The sequence below is a fragment of the Synchiropus splendidus genome, chromosome 11 (assembly GCF_027744825.2).
Source record: "Synchiropus splendidus isolate RoL2022-P1 chromosome 11, RoL_Sspl_1.0, whole genome shotgun sequence".
In the NCBI taxonomy this organism is placed as follows: domain Eukaryota; kingdom Metazoa; phylum Chordata; class Actinopteri; order Syngnathiformes; family Callionymidae; genus Synchiropus; species Synchiropus splendidus.
In genome coordinates, this window is record NC_071344.1 from 8,965,708 (window position 1) to 8,982,500 (window position 16,793).

Below are 16,793 nucleotides of genomic sequence, written 5' to 3' on the forward strand. Positions count from 1 at the left end.
TATATATATATATATATATATATATATATTTTAATTTATTTATTTATTTATTATTATTATTATTATTATTATTATTATTTTTATTATTTTTTTTTTCCTATCAAAGTTGTTATTATACAGTCAAAATCACAGTTAAGCCGAATGATTGACACACACTTTGCATGGAAAGAAAATCCACTACTAAATGAAGGAGAATGTCAAAAATGACACTTAAAAAGAAGAACAATCTTCATATATTGTTGAAATGTAAAATACCTTCTGGAGGGCAAGTCAAATAATTGGCCTACCTGAGAACATCTGCATCACCATTTTGCAACTCCAACTTTGCTATATTTCAAGAACATCTTGATGAAATTCCGCGGCCCCTCCCGTCGATAATAATACATATTTTAGGCATGACTCCCGCCAACATGAAAATTCAAATTCAAATCCAATCTGCTGACAGTACATCTCCTATAATGTCCCGCAAGCAACCGCACCATTTCAGCCCCTCCAGTGGTTCAGCAATGACAAATGTCAGCCCTCAATCACTCTGCTCTTGATTTACATCATCCACCCGAGGAGTCAGCAATCCTGAACATTTCTCACATAATCATGCCAATTCCTGCCACCGCCTTCCCCCGACTATTGATGAGATTTCCATGGAAATTATGTATTCGCCGCGGTAGAGAAATGATTAGCATTAAGATGGAGAGTTGTAGGGAGGAAGCATCTGTCAGACAGTAGGTCAACATCCCATCAGGATAGTGCTTTATCTTCCAGCACACAGGACTAGTTAGGTGCTTTCTTTCCCAGGCAAAGAAGAAGCAGGGGACAGGAAGGTAGCTGAATAAATCAGCTGGCTCACTGGAAGATGTTTGGCAATGATGGCAGGGACACATGTTGAATTATTGAACTCAAAACAACCCTCCATCTAATTTAGGAGGGTTATTGTGAGACGACGAATAACAACACATGCACTACATACGCTGTCTTGGGAGCAAACTTCTCCAACAATACAATTCATGTCATTTTATTTATTTATTTTTGTTTTACGTTTGTTGTAACTTGAAAAACAGGGCACACATATCATGAGCTCCTCTTGGAGATGTGTTAGCTTATCTTGGAGATCAGATCAGAAGATCAGACTAGATGGTCACCAGCAACTAGGAAAGTGCTTCAAAATAAAGTGCTGTTAATAAAATAAAATAACAAAAGTTGATCACAAATTTAACAGTCTGATGGCTGAGGGGAAGAAGCTGTTCCTGCGACGGGAGGTTCTGGTCTGGATGGACCGTAGCCTCCTGCCATGTCCAGGTTCTAGCCTTATGATCGGATTTTCCGATCGATACGACCCACAGTGGTGAATTTGCCTGTACAGGATGATGCAACTTTGTGGGACGAATGAAGGCTATATGATCTACTTTATCTGAAAGTGTCACCAGGTGAGCTAAAAAACATCACTTTATGGGAGACTCAAAAATAATAATTGTACTTTGACGGAATTGAGCGTACAAATGATGGTGATGGTGTCGGCTAAATACATGAAAATATAAATGTCGTAATACACAAGCATACTTATACAGAAGTCATTCAACTCCTCAGCCACCTTCAATAAAAAGCTATGGGGCCCAAATTACGAAACACACAGTAACACTGGTGCAACTGCCTACAGCGTCAAAATGAAGTACTATTGTATGGCAGTCTACTGCAAATTTCAAGTGGCTAGAGCGCTAAGTAAGCTATTTTACGTCAATTCCTTTTTCATTTTCCAGACACGGAGCTCAATCCAGACCTTCAGAGAGCAGCACAAGAGCTCAGACATAAAACCATCTTCACTTCTTATTAATACCCGCTTGAGAGCACTGTAAAGTGTTATAAGACTCACACGTATGAAAAGAGAACAGCGGTTCACAAAGAGCACAGCAAGGCCTGGTAATGACTCCCACCACTGTTCCAGATCTACAAATGAAAGCTCTCCACCACACTTCCACGACATCTGTTTTTAATAATGAGTGCGTCTGTGCCAATATTCATATTTCTTTTGTACAACAGAATGCTGGATGTTTTATTTTCTCTCCAGCATGTAGGTTGCATATTCTTCTTCTCCCTCTGCTTGTCGTCATGCTGTGACCTAAATATAACTGCCTAAATTAGAACTCCTCGTGTCAGTAAATCACACTAATAACACAGAAGCGGAGAGATTCATATCCCTTGCCCGACGGGAAAGGTCAGATCAATTCTCCCTCCGACCATATTTGTCTTCATTTAGCTGCCGCACCTAAGGACTTCATGGGACGTGAAGCCTCTTAAGAAACGTATGTTTAAATAAGACTACAATCATGAGGCGCTTAAAGGAGGATGTGTTCATTTGGCTGAAGTGTCAGGGAGTCTTTTATTTTCCGTCCACACCAGACAAGGAGACTGCACGCATGACTGCTGAGGCAAAGCCCCGCAGCCCCCATTCCACCTTGGGCCATCCTTAAACTCATCAGCGCCATAATGAGACTCCTGAGGAGGAAGATAAATTAAAGAGCAACACAACTTCATATGAAACGTGAGCAATAGGTGCCCTCATGTAAACAGCTTGCCTGGCAACGGAGGGATGAGGCTATTGATTTAGTCCCATGAATTCCACAGTCAAGCACTTACATCAATAAAGGGGGAAGCCAGCGCACTAACCTCTTAATACCACACTGTCAAAGCCTTAATACTAAAACAATAGTCGGGATGTGGACCTGCTCAGGCTTCGCTGCTGGAACAAGAATTACAAGAAGACAGTGGGGAGTCTTCTTATTAAAAAGCAGCTGGTGACAGTTAATGACGCAGCAGTCAATGTTGTCTCTACAGAGGGATTCATAATGACAAGATGAAAACATCATAATTATATCTTTAGCCACTGCCTAATATGAATTCATTTGTCAAGTGAGCAACATTTTCAACCAGGATGTTGTTCTTCAAAACACAATCCAAAAAAAACAAACGTCGGAGACAAGCATGCAAAAGCCGACTGGCACGAGAAAATATGACTTATCAAAATGGACAGCGATGCTAATGCTCTGCCCTTAAAGCTCTACTGTTGGTACGTTCAGAAGAGGCCAAACCTCAAGGTCAGACTCCTGATCTTGTTCTTTCAGTTATTAGCTAAAGCTCATGACCACAGGTGAAGCTACAGAACAAATCCAGAACTCGCATCATTGCAGAGGACTGAAGCGTGTTCATCACTATAGAAACATGCTTCTACCTGGAAGGTGTGTCTCAGGTTGTCTAGTAACGGGTCCCATCTTGTCTCCCCACCAAGTGTACTACACATTTTTTGGGGGGGCAGAGACATGGGCAATAATGTTCCGCTGTTACACTTAACCGTTCAACAGCAGGCTGCAGCGGAGCGCTCCAGCTCAGGTTGCGTCTAAACATCACAATGGGGCTCCAAAACAAAAGAGATGTCTATTTTGTCAACGTGATAAAGAACTGCCAAGGACAGGAGATGATCACAGGGTCAAATATGAAACGTGACGAAGAAGAGGGAGGAGAAGAAGAAGAAGAAGAAGAAAAGGGAGAAGAAGGAGAAGACATGAAAACAACAGACAAAGAGACATTTTGGGTTCCAACTGACTCAAAAGGCAACAAAAGTGTCAACATTTTGTCTGAGTGTGGCTGCATCAAGCCACACACAAAGCTCTGCTGGATCAGACGTTTGTCTCATACCTTGCTTGGACATCCTCATTTGTCTGTGGTCTCATTTTGCTCATGGTTGATTTGTATTATTTTAGGTAATGTCCACTGGCCTTGGAACACAACTCATACTTCCCCGTGCTATCAGCAGCGCCGGTGGCCAGCTCACACTTACTGGGACTTAGAAATGGTCTGCATCAGGTCAGTTATTTTGGGCCGATTTAGCAGTAGAAATACACTTTCATGGGTAACTACCCGAGACGACCCCAAGTGCATCGTGTTAACATAACACTAGACCTCATTCTTGACCTCCATACTGTCTTCAGATCATCATGGCACCATATAATCTGTCGTAACATGATCATCAATAACCAGTGTGACCTTTTTGTTTGAGTTGCCACTTTGAAATGTCACCTCTCGTGTGTGTTGCTCCAACACGTGCACAAACAAGACATTGAGAATTCATTTGAATTGACTCTGTGAGGTTTCCCTTTGAAGAAAAGGACAACAATGAAGATGAGGCTGAAGCGATAAGTAACGCTTTGTGGAAGAACACAATAACATCATCGACTTGATGGCACACATAGCATGAAGCTCGAGTATGAGGAGCACAAATCACGTCGAAAGTCGAGAAAATAAAACGTAATTTTCACTTCAAGTGGTTCACTGTGGCTCATACTAGTGCATGACTTTAATAAGTCACGTGTCTGATCATCATCATTGAATGAAGTCCTAATATAGATCAACTGTTATTGACTTACAGTGCCGTAATATTGTTTGCTGCCTCTAAATGAGGACACATCCAGTGCATCAGTGCATGAACACCATCAGAAATATGAGAACTTGACGATGGCAAACAAGCTCAGCGAGACTCCAGGCACCAGATTGTCTGCAGCAGGGGTCTCCAGCGCCAGACTCGGCCCACGATACAGATAAGCTGTGCATCAATGCCTCAGAGACATTCCAGTGCGTCACGGCAGGGGTGTTCACTCACATATTCCACATGGAGACTCCTCACAAACCGGCTGCAATATTAGACAGGCACCTGTAATGAACACGTACAAAACCCCTCGCATGCAACAGGGAGAGTCTGCCGACAGAGCTCTTAACTTCAGGGGTTTTGTCGCTCCCAGCCAGTCAGTGCATTGTTTTAACCAACAGCTTAAGGCTTTGTTCGACGCTGCCATAAACGCTTCTCTAAACAGAGAACATAATGGAAATTCACTTTAGTTTTAATCACATAAGAGGCGATTCTCCTCCGGGCTCAGCTATTACAAATGCATATCAGCGAAACAAATATTCACAAGTTGTTATCTGATCAGAGAGAGAAAAAAAAAAGATATATTAATATTAATTATTACCTAACATAGCGAGCCTTGTAATATTTAAGTTTTAATCGTCGCTGTTTTAAGTCTGTTATACAGGAGACTTGACTTGACTCAAAGGGTTGGAATCCTGTTTTGGGTTGCCTCCTGAAGGGAACAGCAGGTTTGTGAAAGCCAAGGAACTGATGCTGAAACTGTCATGTAAAACATGTTCTGTTGTGGTGGATCGAACTGTGATGTTTGGACACTAACTATACACTCTATTAAGTTAGCTTTGAGTCAACAGCTGAAGAATGAGCTCCGTTTCTTGTCTTAGCCTTCAATACTGACATGACACAATCACAGCAGACGCAGCTACTTCAAGGCATAGGGGCCCGATACACTGGAATTTGGCCCCTATGCTGAGAATTTCCCTTAGGCCAAACTTAACAGGAACTATAAACACAAAGAAAACATAAAAACATGATACTAAACTGCAATGGTGACAATAAAATGTTTCAATTCTTCTAGTGAAGTGACATGTATTCAACATTTTTAAGTTGTGTAAAATACAATGTTATATACGATAATGTTCCTGTGCGAACTTCTGGTCAGTGTGCTAATGTGCGCTTCGTATACGACTTGACATAATCATGTAATTCAAACCTTAAATGACACTATAAAAGTACCATCACTTCTGGACTATAAGTAGCAACATTTCTCTCAACGTCTGAACCCTGGCTAAGTGTCATGCGGCCAAAATATCGACCCTCGTCACATCAAACCGATGAAATCACAGGAGTTTAATTTACCTTAAAGCACTCAAAATACACTGTTTTCACTCGTGTGTCCACAGAGAAGCAGCAGCTGAGACCAGCTGTGGTTTCTGAACTTTTGACACAGCGCATTTCGAGCACTTTAATGTAAATAAAAGATGTGAGGAGTTCAAGATTCAAGTACAGAACATTTCTGAGTTTGTTCAGTCTTGTTCCTGGGCCTAGGTTAGAATGGATCCTCACGCATTTTAAAGCCGTGTCCACCACTGACTTTTCCACGGTGCAGATGGCGATCAGTGCGGTTTATATATGAGCAGGATCTGCTTTCCTTTTATAATATTCCGGTGCATTCCATAGTCCGGAAATTATGGTAACTACTGGTCCAGTTGTTCGAACCCTTCTGGAACAGCCGGTTCTGTTGACTGATGCGGGTTCTTCATGCTGACTAAGCATCGCTTGTGATGGAATGTGTTGTTCACAGTTGTGACTTCCAGAGGTGACTACACATCTGGAGGAACAGCAGGCGTCTTCCGCTACCCAGTGAGCCAAACGATTGACGCTATCCAAACAACAGATTAAACTCCACTCTGCTTTTCTTTTTTTTTTTTTTTTTTTTTTTTTTTAATGACATGAGAGGGTGTCGCCATTTAGTCTGAGTCAATAGAAACGTTTGAGCGGATGATATTAATTGATCTGTAGTAATTACCGAATGTTCCAGTAAACAGTGCAGTTTTCGGATCACATTTCTCCCTTGCAGCTGCAGCAGTAGCACACTCCCGAGATTATATGGCGGCGCACAACATGAGTCAGAAACACTTGCAGGAAAACTATCCAGAAGCAGAGATTCGTAAGAGTAAAACCACAGCAAAGGTCACCATCGCAGTTGGAGGAGATTTAAGTCAAAAGCAGCCCAAAGCACCCTGAGCATCCTCCGCCAAAGGTCAACACTCACAGGGGAACAGTGCAGTGGTAAATTACCTCAGTTGGAGGAAGCAGGGTAATAAAACTGCAGAAAATCTATCCGGTGTGAAGAAGGTATCAGTTCCATTCTATCTGATGCAACCTGAGCAACCGCACTCCTACTGTAGAAAAGTGTATAGTGCGCTCACTTCGCACACATGAAAACGCAGGACGACAAATGGATGATTTCTATTAAAAAATATGACGACCACATCTGTCATCCGGAAAGTACAAGATTAAGGAAAAAAAAAATGACGAGTGAGTGAGGGAAAGCATGAAATCAAGGATGAGACCTCTCCAGGTGAAACAAAGAGAAGGCAGAAACAATAATGGGCTGACATGAAGCATAATCCCCTCTGTCTGTGATTTTATTGGCAACCCCTCCAAAGAATAGTGGCTGCCCTATTATGACTTAACACATCAAAATCGTAGCGCTGCACACACAGAAAAGGCCACCTGATGATAAACACAGCAGACAGCTTCAGAGGCTTTATCTGGTGGCTGCCTGCAGCTCGACACAGGTTCAATTTGGCCCGCAACAATCGATTTTGTCCCTCCTTACCTCTGCTTCACTTGCTGGAATAAAAACAGACCTTTCTGTAAAGAGCATTTCTCAGCTGGTATGCCATGTCAAAGCATGGGAAGAGGCAAAATGAGGACACGTGGAATGTCTGATAATAATCACATCGCAGAGACGTGATCTACATGGAAGACTGGCGACAGATAATGCTGGGTTATGCATCATCCATGAAGGAAGGAAGGCCACTTTAGAAGTGAGTTCAGCATGTAAATCATCGGAAACAACTCTTCCCACCAGTTCTGCCTGCCAGTTTGGGCAGTAACATGCCACAAGTGAGCATGAGAAACACTGAATAAGAAAAGATATAACAGTGTAAATTCAAAAAGTATTTCACAGTAGAAACATAGAAGGACAAAAAAAAATCAAAAATAAAAGAATACATTGTTGAGCAGAGGTGGGGCCCAGGGGCCACAGGTGGCCCTTACAAAGTCAGATCAAAACTTCAAAAGAAACCATGGATTTAAAAATAATCATTAACTGCTATTACAATATAATAATAATAATAATAATAATAATAATAATAATAATAATAATTGTTACTATTATTATTAGTAGTAGTATTATAAACTTTGTTTTGCTTTCACATAGCTAGTACTGGTAATTGTTATCCTGAAATATTAACTGTTAAATGTAAAATAATGTGATTTAACAGTATTTCTTGGAACAACATACCACGTAACAAGTACAAAAACTTTTGAAATATTATTAAATATTATATTGAAAAAACTAACTGAATCTACCATAAAACTGCATATTTGAAACATCTAACATTGTGGCGCGATTACGCTTTTTTCTTCTTACTTACAACATTATATTCACAACATTTCAGTGGAATTTTAGACGTTTCTTTCGAAGGAGCATGGTTTGTACGGCAGAATGTACTTGAGAGCATTTCTTTTCTCCATACTGGGGTAACGGCAGCCAAAGGCCACAAAGATGACTGAAAGTTTTGTGATTTGTTGTGTCTTGTACAATTTGAATGCAATTGAAATACATAAATGTTAAGACTGAATTTTCTGCCAGTGTGGGTGGAAGTTGCCCTTGCGATTGTGTGTAATCTGGCAGTTTTCGTGGAGATACCGCAGTACCTCAAGGCATCATTTTACACAGCCAAACTCACTCACTAAGAACCCTGTCTGTGCTGTCAGCATGCCAATGACCGGGCATCAAATCCTCAATTACCAGCGCTGATGTAAAGCACCTTGTTGAAAGAATATTTGACTATGGATCTCACAGTGTGACGCCATATCACAGACACAATAGGAATATAGAGAAATGCAAAACGCCAAAGATGTGAGCGTGAGGTCATCGTACCAATTCATCCAGAAATTAAAGGCACTCATTTTTATCAACTTGTGTTGGGAAATATATTGGGGTAAAGTTTACTAGTTTACTGTTGGCCGTAAGTTCGAAGCATCCCTATTCTACTGTTCTACATAGAGTTAGTCATGCAATCCAATAGACACTAGAACATAAATAAATGAAGATATTAAAAATGTATGTGTTACAGCTGACAGAAAGGAAACTATCATGTGTGTCCTTGACTGTTGTTTGACCAAATCGCGAGGAAATTCAGGAAAAAAAAAACGTTGCTATTTAGTGAAGGAGTGCCTGTCACAGGGAGGTTATAAATCATGAGTGATGGAGGAATCTTCTCGCACGGAGACCGCATTTACTGAAAAGAAAAGAGGAGAAGCCAAGTCCCCAGTGAGCTGTAAACCCCAGATGACCAGCCCAGCTACACTCGCTTCAGGCCACACTTTTAAATTATAGATTGATGACAGGCCATGATAAAAATGACCCAATTTAGAATCCAAAAAAAAAAAAAAAAAAAGAAAAAAATCAATTCCCACCACCAGTGACACACAGGTGGTGGTGAAAGCCAGTTTATGGCAGCAGTTGAGTCACAGGCACGTTTGTGTGTGCCATGCTCAATAGAGACAATAGGTATCGAACGGCCGCATCACGTCACGACTACAATCACCAAAACGCAGTATTGTGTGTGAATAAACAGCATGTTGTGTTGATTTCCCCCCACAGTTTGTCTTGCCGTCCGGAGGAGAGGAAATAAATGAGTGGAGATTGTTTCGCCGATATTCAATTAAAGGTAATAAAACGTAGAAATGGTCAGCAAAACATAACATTTTATAAGGTCAGTAAAAGCAACAATACATTTAGGATGTAGATATTTTTCATTGCACAGAACTGTGGGAGTATTATTTGCAGTAGCTGCTTGTATTCAGTTGTCCTCCTTCCTGTTTGGTCCACAGCTGCAGCCGACGCACCTCATTGCAAAATGTGCCAGAACAGCCTCTCATCTTCGAGACGAGGGGAGTCCAAACTGTTGCAGAAAGGGCCGCAGTGGGTGCAGATTTTTGTTCCAACCAATGAAGCACACACTGTTCAACCAATGTGGCGTCAGCTGGAACAAGCAGCACCTGACTGACAATCACCTGATAACTTCAGCGACCACATTGGCGAAGTCAGTGACTTATTTGTCGGCCTCTGAATATGATAATAAAAAATGATAATCTGAGAAAAAATACACATTTCCACAGGCTAATCACTTTCTTTATTTATTTCAACTTTTTTTTTGGAATTTATTTACTGTAATTTCCAGACTATACGCCGGTACTTTTTTTCACAGTCTGAACACTGCGGCTTGTACAAAGATGCAGCCAATATATGTTTTTTTTAAAGGATGCTGCCAAAATCTTGAGCCTTGTCACATCATACCAATGAAATCACAGGAATTAAATTTACTTTAAAGCGCTCAAAATGTGCTGTTTTCACCACCGTGTCCGCATCTCCACCAACAGAGCAGGATGACTTTGGTGGCTGTGGTGTCGGAACTTCGGACACGTGGGCGAAAAAAGTGCAAAGATGTGAGGAATTCATGTTTCAAGTTCAGAACATTGCCAAGTTTGTTTCATGAGTCAGACTTCATGCTGGACTCTGTTTCCAAAACTAATTTAGAAGGGATCCTCATGCATTTTTAAGCCGGGTGCACCACTGACCTTTCTACAGTGCAGACAGCACCACTGCACCCCCGGCTTATAGAGCGGTGCGGCTTGTGTATTTTATTAGTGGGGGTGCACTCTTATAGTCTGGAATTTATGGTAATGATTTGCTCGATCATATTTGTTTTTTTTATCCATTTTTTCTCATCACTCTTCACTCTTTACTCAGAAAGAACACTTTATTGATTTCGGGAAAATAAAGAAAATGTTATATGATAACACAAATAAAATTAAATTCATCTCAATTAAAAAAAAAAAAACAAAAACAAAAATAAAAAACTGTGAGCTATTACGACAGGCTGCCACAAGCACTATACGTTTCCTGCTCAGAAATGATTTATAATGCGTGACTGCAACTGTGAAATAGTGGCTCTATACTTTTGCTATACAGTTCAATATAATTGGACCTTTTTAGCCCGTGGTTTGCTGCCCAATCGGTAGAGAAAGAGGAATTATGTGCAGCAGGAGTACCAGGAATGACTTTTGGACCGCACTCAATGCAGGCGTGTGTACGTTTGAACTTGAGGTGGGCGGAGGAAGGAATGCTACAATGACCTGCTTGCAAAGCACGGCAGCACAGCAGGCGCATCTCAACAGGTGAAACTGCAAGTTGTGTGTTTATTTTCTGCTCACTGGTGAAATAGGGGCAGAAAAACATGAATGATTATAATAAATGTCAAGTGACTAAGGTGCACAGCAAGGGGCTACTTCCAATTGGAGTCTGCAAGTGAATAGTTTACATTTGAAAAAAGAAGAAATCTACTTCATTTGAAGTTCAAAAGGGGAAGTCTTACTCACGATAACATTGCTTTCCAAATAAAAGGAAATTTACCCTCCGATTTCTTTAAGAAGTGAAGCAATAAGAAATGTTCAGCAGAAATCTTTCTCAAAGAATCATGGTCTGTACACACTGAATTACGGCAACTAAAAAAAGAGGGGAAAAATGGCTCATTCTTCTTCTACCACAGTGTCATCACTGCAGTTGGCAGCCATGATTCCTCCAAGAAACACATTTGACTATTAAGTGCCAACTGTTTATTCTGTCCTGCCAAAGCTTCTGAAACTAAATGGCTGTGTAACAGGGTGGAAAGAGTTTAAAGCCGGAATTGCATCCAAGAAAAATAAAATGGTCAGTTGAAAGTAACACAATCAACATGCGAGTGGTTGTTTGTAGTTGTCAGAATGCATTTTACAATTCAAGACACAGCAAGTGTCAAGTGATCTGTGTTTGATGGATTCCCATGGAAAATGAATGGAGGAAATGTACATTTTATGGTACGTATAATTATTACAATAGGTTGTTTCATTTTTTCAAGCAATATTTTATTCTATAAAATCTTTAAATCAACACATTCTCCCGGCATCAAATAGCAAATATTCTTATTTTGGATTTTTAGGATGGGATATTTAGGACTTTGGAATCCCAGAGTGACACCAGCCTAAGTCAGCATTGACACGTTGACGCACGTGTTCAGAATGCAACACATTCTCACTTCTGTCGAACAGGTAGTATTCGCAGTTGGATTTGCGTCCATTGTTGACACAGACCATTTTCACAGAAATGGGTTTCAATGGAGTGAAATGTTTCCCCCTCCACATGACGTCACAGAATGAGGGGTTGGATTAGGACACGTTGATTCAGCTGTTGTAATGTGAGCAGAAGCCAGCACCATGACTAAAGCACGACAAACTAATTGACTCTTTATTGCAAAAGCAGTGCCACCCCATGTTTGAAAACCTTAATAAATGAAGTAACATGAGAGGTGCCATCACCCTCAACAAGCTCAGTAATGGTGACTTCCCATGATGCTCTGCAGCCCAGTCACCAGTCACAGTCGTTGATCATGAAATTATGGGATTTTGTAAGGACTCTATTGTAGCTTCACGCTGCCAAGAGTGCTGTTTTCGTCAACATGAATTCTTACTCGCTCTTCTTCCAACTTACGTTCTGTTCCAGCAGCGGTGCGCTGCTCAGCTGACTGGCTCTCGAGGAGGAGCAGTGTTGTATCAACCACTGAGATTGGTTGAGTGGACTGCAAAGCATCATGGGAACTGTTAAGGTCACCGTAACTGAATTTATGATTGAGATTTGATGGGGCCAATGCTGCTCTGCCCTATATCACATTTCTGTCGCTGGAATTGGCTGGATATGCTGTACTGTCGTCACAAAAGACACACATTTTGTCGTCACCATTACACAGAACCATTCAGTATCTCTTCATAGCAATAGACATCAACTGGTGCGATCGACCTGGCGCACTCTGATGGAATTACATTTAAAAATTACCGAGTTTTTTTTGGCACTCTCAGTCAAAAAGGTCCCCAACCCCTGCCATAGATGTTTATAGCCCAAGTAACAAACCTTTGGACGGGATCAAATGTAATGTGGCCCACAAGAGCTGAAAACCACAACATCAGGTCCCTCATCACGAAGGCCCAGCAGAGAATGTTCTTCTTGACGCAGCTACGAAAACTACGACTACACAGCCATCATCCAGTCCATCCGCATCGTACGTTCTGCTGAGAAGGAGATCGGTTGCAGCCTGCCACCTCTTCAGGAACTGTATGCCTCTAGGACCCAGAGACGTGCAGGTGGGATCAGAGCCGACCCTTCTCATCCTGGACATGGACTGTTTGTTCCTCTTCCCTCTGGAGACCAGAACCTCCCGTCACAGGAACAGCTTCTTCCCCTCGGCTGTTTTTTTTTTTTCTGCCAGCACTTTATTCTAAAACACTTTCCTAGTTGGTGGGCTCCCCACTGACCATGGCAATAAATTAAATTCTGATTCTGAAAATGTCATGAAATACAAATTTAAAATCCACCAAAAAACTAAACACCTTGGCATATGATAAAAAAGGGTTTAAGTTCTGACCAGAACCTAACTAGCCAGCCAGATATTAAGCATCAGAACAATGAAAACTTCCAAAAAAAGTTGATGCAGATGGAAAGGAATTAGCAGAAAAATGAGACAGCAGATTCATGTTTGCGCTGCATTAGTGAGACCAATATGTTGGGTTTAAAGGATTGATTCTTTGTCTTGTTCTTACACTTTTAAAACATCAACATAAAACTGTATTTCAAGGACATACGACTTGCACACGCTACATTCATCTGTGATAAACCCTCCAATTATGTCCAATCACTTCACTGGCTGACACTTTGATAACTGGAGAGAGTTTGTCACGAGTCGCAGCTGGAAAAGAGTGAGAAGAGTGGAGTGTCGGAAGGGACAATGCTCTGCTGTGACGAGTTGGAATTCTAGGCTGGCAAACAGCATTATTCTCATTCCTGTTTCAATTGTCAGCTCTCATTGAGAACCGCTGTCACATTTTGGAGCCCGGTGCTAAGTAGGGCTGCTGGCCTCCCTGCATCTGTCTATCTCTGTCTACATTCATATACAGGCCAGCTAAAGCAGGGGGAAATCAGATGTGGAGGGAACGACTGATGGATGGAGAGAGGGAAGGAGAGGAGAATGAGAGAATTGTTTTGGTTTCTTCATGAACTACTCATCCACCATGAAGTGAAAAGAGAAAACTCTCCAGAGCTCATCACTCATCCTGGGCTGGTGAGGCTCGACAGGTCTGTTTCCTGTTCCTAATATTCTTCACGACAGACTGTCCATTTACACTCCTGGCCTCGCTGATCCCTCTCTCTCTCACTTTCAGGGTCTGAGGATGAGTATACTTAAAACAAGCCGTGGAGAAATTGTTTTCATTCTCCGGTATAGTGACTGTGCTAAATTGGCCGACAGTGGAGGACACTTGATACTTTAGTGCAAGAGCAGATACGATCTTTCCCAAAAACATACTCAAAGCTCAAGTGAGTTCACACTAATACAAGTACATTTAGTGTGACTGATCATTAGTTGTTGAGTCCAGCCTCTACCCAGGACTGATCAGGGAGGGGGAAAAATAAAAACAAATAATAATAATAAATGAATAAATAAAATAAAATGAATTGGTTGTTTCAACAGCTCGAAGGCAAAGCTTTAACTAGTAGATGCTGTGTTATATTTTGCAGCTCCAGTGGTATTGGTTTGGAGAAGAACCTAAAAAGAATCGTGCTGCTTTTTTAGATGACTTTTAATTTAATTCCAACTTTAAACGGTAACATGCACTGAATGATCTGGCACTATCTCTTTCAACTGCGGACCTGAACTGCAGCACAAGGAACTGTAGAGACATAAAGACAAGTGCTTAGTATTCCCTTCGTCAGATGTGTGTCTTCTTCTACTGTATGGCCTGCACCGCAAGTCTGTCACAGGAGCAGATAAAGTGGTCTCTTGAATAAAAGCATGACAATAACAGCATGGTGCGTTAATACAGACAACAAAAAAGCCAAGGAAAATTCCAAAGGGTTCAGCTTGCCAGGCCACGACCAGACTGAAAGTCGAAAAACACCAGTTTTGAAAGTTACTGCCTGATTGCGGAACTGAGCTTTGCTGACCCCCGATGGAACAGAAGACGGGATCCAGGAAGGAGACAGCTTGATAGCAGATTGTGTGCACAAGATGATCAGGAAAGCAGTTCGCACACTCTCCAAGTATCAGATCAGCACCCCATACATTTAGACAAAGAATATTGACAATAATAACCCAATGAGTAGAGAAAAAATGGAAACAAATGCTTGTAAATTGCTTAAAAATGCATATTGATAATTGAATACAATTGATCTGTGGATATCATAGGTTCAATATGACTCATTTGAAATTGAAGAAAAATACTCTTTCGTGTTGCATTCTATTCAGAAAGGGCATTTTGTTTACTTGATAGTCAAGTACTGCTCATGGATTAGACAGAAATGGCTGCTTCTTTGTTATTCAGCTGAGCCTGGAAATAAACGAGGATAATAGATATATTCACAGCAGTATTAATATCCTCAAAGTTCACCCGCTCACCTCCCCCCAACCGCTTTCCTCATTCTCCATTTTCTCTCACACAGGCTCCAAAGTACTTTGCCCTTGGCTGTGCCTTATACTAAATAGATTTATGAGAACATTTGTGTCATATTTCCTTTTTTTCCGACGGATTGTCAAGACGGATTGTCAGTGCACCAGTGATTGAGTGGAATGGCCACACAGACTTAGTAGTTCTTATTGCCGGGCCCCATATATTCATCTCTGGAGGGGGGATTTAACAAGGCAAATTGGCCACAGACACTTCTTCAAACTGCAATTATAATGAGGTCAAAGGTTGAAAAATAGTTTATCCAACATGGGCATTCAAGATCGTCTGAGCTATTATGTTTTCAGTGACGTGCCATGATAAGTATTGAAGGAGGAATGATGTAACTGGAGGGACCTGCATCATCACTTTAATGTTGGATTCCTCACAGTGAGGGGACGGTTGAAGACAGTAAAAGGTCCGGTAGCAATGTCACTCGTGGGCCTCTTTACTTTCAACATGTTGCTACTTATTTTACACCATATAAATGATACACAAAGTTGCATTTGCGTGGCTCATCCCTCCACCTGACATCAGCCAACCAGCTTGGTGTATCTTTGCCGACTACTCTGCAGACTAAAAACACCTCTATTTCCACCTCACCTAGGCACGATTATGACCTGTGGAGATTGAAAAAAATAAATGAAAGATAAATAATATTTACTTAAAGGGATCTATTCACTGGCTACACAAGAGCTTAGACTATTCAAAATCAAACAAGCAGGTTACTGAGACGCATGCAGGGAGCAGCAAATGTGTTTCTCTGAAATAGTCAATCTGAGAGAAAGAAAGAAAGAAAAAAACAATTTATTTGAAAGATTGCTTGGCCAGATTCCACTCTCAATATTGCCTCATAATTACAGTATATAGCCAAACGCTAACAGCGTGATTGCAGTAACCTGCGACGTCAAACCTCTTACCAGCAATCAACAATCACTCCTCCAAGGCTCACACAGAAATTTACAGACACCATTTGGAGGGAGACTTTGCCTTTCCTACAGACGTCACACTGCAGTGTCAAGTCGCTAGTGCACTCCTGAACACAGACATGGTGTGGAATAAAAGACTTCACAGGCATCATTTTTACTGTGCTGTGCCCTTTCAAACCAGACCATGTGACCCAAATAAAATGCTGCTTATGATTATGTGGCTCATGCTTTTTTGTGTCATTACAACAGTTCTGTCAGTGAAGTCAAACCCAGGTCAGGTTTTCCACCTGCCCCCCACCTGATCGCATTCTGAGAAAGGGAACAAGGAAGCAATGGGGGAGGTGTCGCAGTCGTCCTCACCTGGTCCATACCTTCAGGTGTGCAAGTGACCTTTAGTGCAGTCGCTGTGGTTCTGTCATTTAGTGGGTATTAAAACGTTTCTTTGAGGATTTCACCACCCAAAAACAAATCTAAAACCACCGTCGCCATGTCCACTTCCATGTTGCAAGTTCCGCCTGTTGTGATGACTCCAAGTTTTCTGGCTCAGGGAAAAGCTTTTACTCATTCTTACACTGTGCTGAAACAAACGGAAAACGCCAGATTTCACCCTCTCAGGTGAAGCACAA

General features: G+C 41.4%; 1 protein-coding gene across 5 annotated transcripts in view; it reads right to left on the reverse strand.

Annotated features, from left to right (window-relative positions):
* The window catches only part of diaph2 (diaphanous-related formin 2), a 335,124-nt gene that overhangs the window by 127,442 nt on the left and 190,889 nt on the right, over nt 1–16,793 (reverse strand). The gene's annotated exons all lie outside the window — the stretch shown is intronic.